The 8,909-nt window shown below is 43.9% G+C and overlaps 1 long non-coding RNA gene across 1 annotated transcript; it reads left to right on the top strand.

The window, feature by feature from the left end:
* Positions 1–635: 635 nt before the first annotated feature.
* Positions 636–6,398, top strand: LOC109303705. The gene is made up of 4 exons (XR_002099180.1): positions 636–646; positions 2,099–2,104; positions 3,552–3,557; positions 6,334–6,398. It is a non-coding gene; the product is annotated as an uncharacterized LOC109303705 (long non-coding RNA).
* Positions 6,399–8,909: the final 2,511 nt, after the last annotated feature.

The following is an 8,909-nucleotide window of genomic DNA, read 5'->3' as shown; positions in this document are numbered from 1 at the left end:
ATCTGGGTGAGCTGGAAACAAGGCCTTTGTCCAAAAGCTTTCCTAAAATAATTCCAGTGTAGAGGAGAAGGTATTTTAGGCACCAGTACACATTCTTCTAGATTTTGCAAGTCTGACTACTGCTTTGGAAAGATGCACCTTCTCTCACAGGAAGGCACTAAGCATATTTGTACACCAGGGTGTCATCCTGGGTTCTAATATGGGCAGCTATCATCAGCTACCAGACAGTGCCATAAAGATAATTTAAAACAAATGTTGCTAATGGAGCATAGGTTGTAAAATAGGTTTAACATGGTGCCATGCCTTTGTTCAGTTTTCTTAACCCATAAAGTCACCCTATTACAAGGATAGCATGCATTTTCCCAAAAAAGGCTGGACTAAGGTATATCTAAAAATAGAATCTGAACACTATTATAAGCATTACCTCACAATTACTACACAACCATTTATTTTACTATAACAGATCCATGCTTGAAACTTTTTAATAATCTGGCCAAAAATGCTAGGCATACCTTGTAGCAAACTGGTCCATGGCAGTCGGGGTCAGATTTTCACATGTGCTTGGATACATACTTCCCTATCAACACAGCAAGAGCTAAACACCTAAAATGTTTAAAAATCTGGATTCTAGTACGTTTCTTGGATTGTTTCTCGTCACAGAAGCGAGTAATAAACAGAACATGTTGAAGAGATTGAAAAATGCACACGTATACCCAAATATGAACTTGGAGCAAACAAGAAAAAGCAAATTTTGCAAAAAACCTATTATACACGGGGCCCCATGCCATTGATAAAAATGGTTTAAATACATATCAAAGTAGAGGCCAACCATTAAGCCCCTTAAACACCAGCTGCATATCAATTTTGTTCCATTCTGTAAATTTTTTTTCTCTTACTAAAGGTTCTTCCCTAACATTATATCCACTCATGTTATTTGATATACCAATAGCTTTGGTCCTCATAGGCTACCAAGGTTTTAATAAGAACAAGATACTTACAGTATCTAAAAGGATCCTTTTAGGCAAAATTACATTACAGCATATAAAGCTAGGTTGAGACACTTCACCATTTGACGCAGAAACAGTAACTTCACATCTGGTATAAGAACATACTAAAATAATAATGTCTTTTGCTTTTAGATTTCTCGTCTCTGCAGAATGAAACTACGCTCAAACTGACTGAGTTCAGTCTGAAAAGTTTAACGACTCTACCAACATTTGTTTTGAAAACAACACACTTTGGTTATACGGCAACCTCCACCAATTTCAACTTTTAGCAAAAGAAAGAAGCATTAACAAAGCGAATGAAAATTTGACATTCCTGCCCTCCAAAACAGCAGGTAAAAATTAAGTGGCACAAAAAACTGTTGACGTGCTCTGCATGGGTCAAACTGAATTCTTACCAGCAACAAATACCATGGCACAAAATCAAAACTAAGAATCCAGTGTTGGCGAATGCAAGAACCAAGGGATTAGTTTAGAATGAAGTGCTCAGACTCCTACAGGATTTGCTTAAAACAAAGTTCTCAGTGGTCAACGCTTGTTTACTGAAAGAAATATGGTTCAAAATAATTGCTAATAAATATTACTAAAGCTACTAAACAAGAGTAACATCAAGAAGCATGGAATTAAGGCTTTTTAGGAAAGAAGAGCACAACATGCAGAGGAAAAAAGAAACTTTAGGAAGAATCCTCCACCACGTTCATGATTTGAACCTCACACGTGCTAAGCATGGAAGGGACTACCATTCAAGAACTGGACTCTGCAGCCACTCTTAAGTGTCTGACAAGCTGATACCTCACTTGGAGCAATTCTATTGCCTTGAGGGACAGACAGATACCTATTTTAACATCAAGAAAACATATCATTAGGCTAAACTACTGTAATCACTTCTACTGTAAATAGAGATGCATCAGTACATCAGTCCAATATCGGATTGGCACCAATATAAAGAAAATTGGCTGAGTTGGAAATCAGCCCGATGAGGCCGATAATTTGGCCAATAAATGCCCATGTATGCACGTGCGCAGCTACAGTGCAGCATGCAGGCAGCAAGGAGCACAGCCCAGCAGCTTGAAGAGCCGCATGCAGATCCTAAGTCTGTTGTGGTGGAAGGGAGTGGGGCAGGGCAGGGGCGGGTGCAGATGCTGCCCAGCCAGCGCAGGACTGGGCATGGGACAGCCGCGGCTCATCCAGGGGCTGTGCTCAGGGCAGGTGATGACAGTGCCAGAAGGGGGGACTATGGAGAAGCTACAGCAAAGCTACAACCCCCTCCCAGCACCGCTGCCACCTGCCCCAAAGCCCAGTCCCTGCCGAGAAGAGCCCACCACAGTCCCAGCTCCAAGCCACAGCTGCAGTCCACCCACCCCACCTAACGCAGATCCGGGGGCCACATCCCCCCACCCCCAATGCTCTCCCAGGGTGCACGCTGTGGCAGGAGTCACCCCCCCCGCACACCCTCTATGGATGAGCCGCAGCTCTGTCCCACGCCGTGCCCCAACTGCCTGGACAGCATCTGCCCCTGCCCCACTCCCTACCTCACCATGGGGGGCATTTATCTTCCCACCCCAAGCCCCTTCCCTCCCCCCTCCCCTTCCACCACAATGGACTTACCAGCTGCACACAGCTGTATCGGAAATCGGATCTGCATCAGCCCCCAAAAACTATATCAGTGAACCCCAAACCCTAAACAAACCTTGAAAAAATACAACTATCAAAATGAAGTTAAATTAGGTCAAGTAAACAAGTTAGTAGCAGTACTTATACTAGCTGAATCACCCAATTAATATAGTGGATAATCAATCCCTAAAGTTTTTAAATATTAATGTAAGGAGGTTTGCTGTTTAATGCTAACGCTAGTCAAAGATCTACAGGAATGCAATAAACACTTAAACAAACCAAGTTACCATCTGCAACAAATTCACAACCTAAAAAATAAGTTTAAGTTTTCCCTTTGGATTTAAATATAATGGTCAAAGGCTAACACTGTTTCCCCCACTCCAACAGACAGACAGCCTTTAACAAAACACTCGGTTATGTGAGAGTTTCAAACTTCCACTTATCGATGTGTAACTGACAGCTTAAGCTCTCTGGATATTTTCACAGAAGTAGGAACGTGCGCATACAATGATTTTTAAGGCAGTGATTTAGAGGAACTTCTTTCTGACATGTTAACTCTTTGTGTACTTTCCAAAGTGTTCGCATACCCACCCACCTATCTGAAAATCTACCAGATAGTAAAAACAGAAGGACACAAATTGAGAGAGTGGTATTCCAGACAAAAAAGGTTCAAAACTTTTCAGCTCTCATCTTCGAACTCAATCAAGTGTGAACTCTAGCCTCAGTCAAGTACTAGATGACAACATAGCTGGCATACTGCTTCATGCTAATGGACAACTTCATGCTCTAGGAGATTGCATGTACATCACAACTTCATCCTGAGTTGATCAGTCTTACAGTACTCCTTCAGAGATTTCAAGCAAAGCACGTATGCAATAGGCTTTGAATTGCCACAATGCGGTCCAATAAACTAGTATAAACTAGAAAAAAGAGGGATTTGTTGATTCAATGAATGAACAAGGAGTGGTCAAAATACGGTCTGCGGGCCAGATCCAGCCCATGGCTTGTTTTTGTCTGGCCTGCAACAGGTCCGTCAGTCCCGCCTGCCTCAGGCACAGTCCAGCTGTGCAATGTCCTGCCATCCCCCGGGCACACAGAGGGGCTAGGGCAGCTTCACAGCTGGACTGCCTTTCCAGGCAGCTCATGTGGTGTCGCCTCCTTCCAGCTGCCGCCACTCCTAGTGCCAGCGCCATGGTACCAATGGTGACCTGTACTGCACAGCCCTGACCCGGGCCACTCTGCACCTGCTTCAGGCTTGCCCACCCAGGCTCAGCAGTGAGGCAGCTGGGCAGAAACTGGTGCTCAGCATGGGGAGAAAAGTGACCCCTCCCCTTTGCCATTGCTGTGGCTCCTCCTGCAACCACCCAGAGCCCGCACCACACCAGGCTTCCCTACATCTGCTCTGTGCTGCCATCACTGCCCTGCTGGCAGCCTAGAGGTAATGGCGATGGCAGTGGAGACTCAGGGCAGCCCAGTGCAATGCGGGCTCCAAGAGGCTGCAGCAGGAATGGCCCAGCAGTGGCAAGGTGGAGGGGCTGCTTCCGCCTGCCCACATCCTGAGCAACAGCTTCTGTCCTGCACCAGCACTGTTGAGCCTGGAGCAGGTGCAGGGTCAGGGCTGTGCAGAGCAGGTCCCTGCCAGTACCATGGGGCTGGGGCCACCAACGGTGGCAGCTGGAAAGAGCCGCAGGCATGCAGGCTGCCTAGAAAGGCAGTCCCACTGCAGAGCCACCGCAGCCCTGCTGTGTGCCCAGGGGGCAGCAGGATGCGCCACAAGTGGGTGGTGGGGAGCAGGTACACGGTGAGCTTGGGTCAGAGCTGTGCGCATGGGTTCCCACTGATCCGCTTCCACTAGGGTGAGTCTGGAGCTGATGTAGGAAGCAAATGGGGGTGCGTGCTGCTGACACTGGCAGGGAGGCGCCACAGGGTGCACATGCTCCATGTTGTTGCAGGACTAAGGCAGCTGCTGACAAACTCAGGGGGGTGCACACAGGGAGATCCCGTGTATACCCCACCATATCCTCAAACCCTCCCCAACAAACCCCACAGCCACACCCTCCCCCCCACACAATCCTGCACCCACCCACACACACCCCCCAACCATGCCTGCACACCACTGGGAACAGCCGCATTCACTGCTGTGCACACTCACCCCACCACACATCCACCAACCCTCCCCCCACACACACCAGAGGATCTACAGAACAATTAGCCTCACCTCAATACCCAGGAAGTTACTGCAGCATATCCTAAGGAAATCCATTGGCAAGCATCTTGAGGAAGAAAGGCCGAATTCAAGCACCCAGCATGAATTTATTAAAGACAAATTATCTCAAAATAACTTGATTTCCTTCTTGGTGAGGCTGCAGCTGGAGTACTGCATCCAGTTTTGGGCTCTACAATTCAAAAAGGATGTGGAGAAGCTTGAGAGAGAGCAATAGGAGAGCCATGAGCATAATCAGAGGTCAAGATAACAGACCTTACGATGAGAGGCTGAGAGCCACGAGACTCTTCAGCCTGGAAAAGCGCAGGCTCAGGGACAATCTGGTGGCCATCGATAAGTTTATTAGGGGTGCTCACCAGGATCTGGGGGAATGTCTGGTCACCAGAGCACCCCAAGGGATGACAAGATCAAATGGTCAAAAACTCCACTGTGACCGATTCAGGCTGGACATAAGGAAGAACTTCTTCACTGTCCAAGCCCCCAAGTTTTGGAATAGATTGCCACCGGAGGTGGTTCAAGCACCCGCTCTGAATGCCTTCAAGACACTTGTGGATGTTTATCTTGCTGGGATCTTATGATCCCTGCTGACTTCCTGCCCCTGGGCAAGGGGCTGGACTCGATGATCCTCCAGGGTCCCTTCCAGCCTGAATGTCTATGAAATCTATGAATTCATCAAAGTAACTACTTGGGTGGATGAAAGGAATACTATATGCATATACTGTACCTGGATTTCAGCAAGATTTTTGACAAGGTACCATGTGACCTTCTCATAAACAGAAGTGGCTCAGTAGCAACATGTAAAGGGAATTATAAATAGATCTATTTCAGGATGGCAGGAGGTTTCAAGTGAAGTCCCACAAGGGTCTGTCCTGGGCCCAATGCTGTTCAATGTGGTTATTAATGGTTTGGATGCTGGCCTTGATAGCTTATCGGGCAAGTTTGTAGGCAACACAAAACTAGGAAGGACTGTGAACATATTGGAGGACAGGAGCACAATTCAGAAGGATTCTTACAGATTGGAAATCTGTGCTGGAGCTAACAGGAAGAAAGTACTACACATTGGGAAGAATAATTAAAACACCAATACAAAATAGGCAATGCCTGGCTGGATGGCAACACTATCGAGAAGGATCTGCAGTCTTGGCAGATCACAGACTCAATACGAGTCTGCAATATGATGCAGCTGCACAAAGGATGAATGTGGTTTTGGGATACATAAAAAGAAAATGAGAACAGACTGATGGAACATACTTCCTAGGGAAGTTGTGGAATCTCCATCACTGAAGGCATTTAAGAAGAGATTGGACAAGCATTGGTCAGGGATGATATAGGAGTAGCTACATTTGTATTCTGCTAGGGCTATTTCTCATGCTTCTGGACTTCACTGGTTGCCACACCATGGCCAGATTGTAGAGATTGTGGGAGGTTTTGCTTTTGTGTGTAGCAGGGGACATGGCACTCTTCCTTGGATCTCTTAAGCATAATGAGTAGCAACAGGACATTGGAGCAACAAGACATTGGCCACTGTTGTCCCACTGCTTTACCTGTGGCAGGTTAGTATATCTTGTGTTGTGTCAGGGTCAACGGTGTAGTTTTACTAATAGGTTGGACAATGGATTTCTACAGAATGGTTTGGATAGGGATGATCCTGCATCTGGGAAAGGAAAGAGGAGGGAGGTTGGCAAGATAACCTACAGAGGTCCCTTTCAGCCCAATTTTTCTTTTCTATGCTTTGTGCTTTTGTACAGGGTTAAGCATCTTACTAAAACCAGCACATTTTCTCTTGGCCTAAGAAAAGCAATATTTGCTACAAGTCAAATAGCAGTGATGGTGTTTATTTAATATATTAGCCTTTTCTACATTTATTAGAACCTATTATCCAATGGTACTCCAAAGAAACAGTGTGCTTAAAGGTGATCCATTAATCATACCCAGATATGCTGTTTTCCCTAGAAAAATAACTCAGTAAGAAACTAAGTTCATAGAACTACATATAAACTGGCCACTCTGTCTTATCAGAAGGAAATGGCACTGAGTCAGCTAGAAAAAAAGATATCAGCTTTTAAGAAAAAATTCCACAGGATGTTCTGCATTAGTAATACCTTTAGAAAATACAGATCCCACAATACAACCTCAGTGACTTTTAAAAAGATCTGTCAGTGAACTCAATGACCCTTTCTCTGCTATAAATGACCCTAAAGCTACAGAACAAGATGGTGGTAGCCATACAGCAACCCCAAAACCCTAGAGACAATTCCAGCTGGTATGTCTATAGAACATCAGCCAGGAAAGAGTCCTAAACCTAGTTTTAGACTCAGACTTGCTGCATTATTATCATTCCATACATGTATAGTTTTTTAGAAGATTTTCCCACAAACAAAGCAGATATATGGCAAGGTAGAGGTGTACATTATAGATCAAAACTGAGGTGCATAAGCTTTTACGTGCCACAGCTCACTTCACCAGGTGCACCTCTACCTTGCGTTCTTTCCAACTTCAGACTACCATGGCTAACTCTCTGCTCAAGGTAAGTATACGAGGGATTTAAGTATAGGAATTTGGCAGGATAGTTTTAAATTAGGACACAAGAAATGGGAACTGGTTGGACTGGAACTTATTCTAGTGAAAAAAAAGAGAGATATTATCAGCAAACAAATATATATTCTAAAGCTGTAGAATCACCAGTTTAAGCTACAGACCATATTTGGGGAATACTTGCAGGGTATTTGCAGTGTGTGACCAAAACATGCTATGTATAGAAAAAATATTTAAATCATTATCTATTGGCAGTCATTTTCCAACACAGGCACCTTTTTGCAAAATAATTATTGCTTTTCTCAAAAGTAGCACCTTCTCTGAGAACTATTCTGTTGTGCAACTGTATCCATCTGCTAGTCTGTTTTAATGCCTGTAAGTAGGAAGTCTACTCATGCCTCAAAAAAGTACAGCGCATAAATCTACAATTCCACCACTGCTTACCAACTCATGCTTTATTCATTTTTCCATGTCCCATCACCAATCCTGGTCTTCCTGTCTCCACATCCGTGAGTCAGCACCAGTGGAAGTGGACAGCTTCTTATGTGAACAGAGGAAGCAGCTGCCTTCCCACTACTCAGTGAAATGCCACATGAACTGCTAAGTAACTACTAAAATTTTAAAAGTTTAAAATAAATCAGTAGAATAAAAAAAAAAGAAAGGCAAAAGAATCAAGAAAAGCAAGAGATAGAAACTATAACCTGAAACTCAAGCAAAAGATCAAAGATGTTCTCATACAAAGAAATGAGTATGTTTTGAGAACAGCTCAGTGTGACAAAGCAAATCTAGTGCACTTAATAAAGCTGCATTTGCTATCATGGCTGAGCACTTTACAAACCTGGTGATCCCAGAGTTTTAATATATTCACAGATACATTCTTTCAGGCTTCCTGGTGCAAATGACACTGCACATTTAAAACATTGAAGTCATGTCAATAACATATCCAACTAAAACAAACACAATACGTTAGTGCAATTCCCAACAACAGAAAAAAAAAATAGGAAAAATATTTTAGAACAGGGGAATTGCAGTTAGACAAACAGATCTAAGAAATTAATCAGCTACCCAGTCACAGAGCATTAAGAAAAGTATAATACAAATATAAAATGAAATTTTCATCATTAAATGCTTGCATAAGGAGGTTGGTGGGGGGAAAAAAAAAAAACACACACACACACACACACATTTTGGTTTGCACTAAGGCAAGGTACAGACATTATACTTTAACCAGTATAAGTGATTGGAAAATGGTCTATACCTGCAACAGAACAGAAGTTTAGTGCACAAAACCAGTCTATACCCATAACAGAACAGAAGTTCAGCATGCACAAACTGATTTAAAAATGGCAGAACCTGCCTCCCTCTCCCCCCCATCCAGGGCAAATGTGTGGTTTACTACTGATCTAAACTATACCACTTACAGAAAACCACATAAAACTTGGACGGTTTCTGCCTCAGGCTTTTTTAATGTCTGTACCTAGCCTAAGTTTATTTTTTTGGATTAACATATTTTGGATGCTTTCCATAACGCA

The sequence above is a fragment of the Gavialis gangeticus genome, unplaced genomic scaffold (genome assembly GCF_001723915.1).
Source record: "Gavialis gangeticus isolate Ggan-Ray unplaced genomic scaffold, GavGan_comp1, whole genome shotgun sequence".
Lineage (NCBI taxonomy): Eukaryota > Metazoa > Chordata > Crocodylia > Gavialidae > Gavialis > Gavialis gangeticus.
Note: the sequence above shows the minus strand (reverse complement) of the source record. Positions and strands in the feature narration are given on the sequence as shown.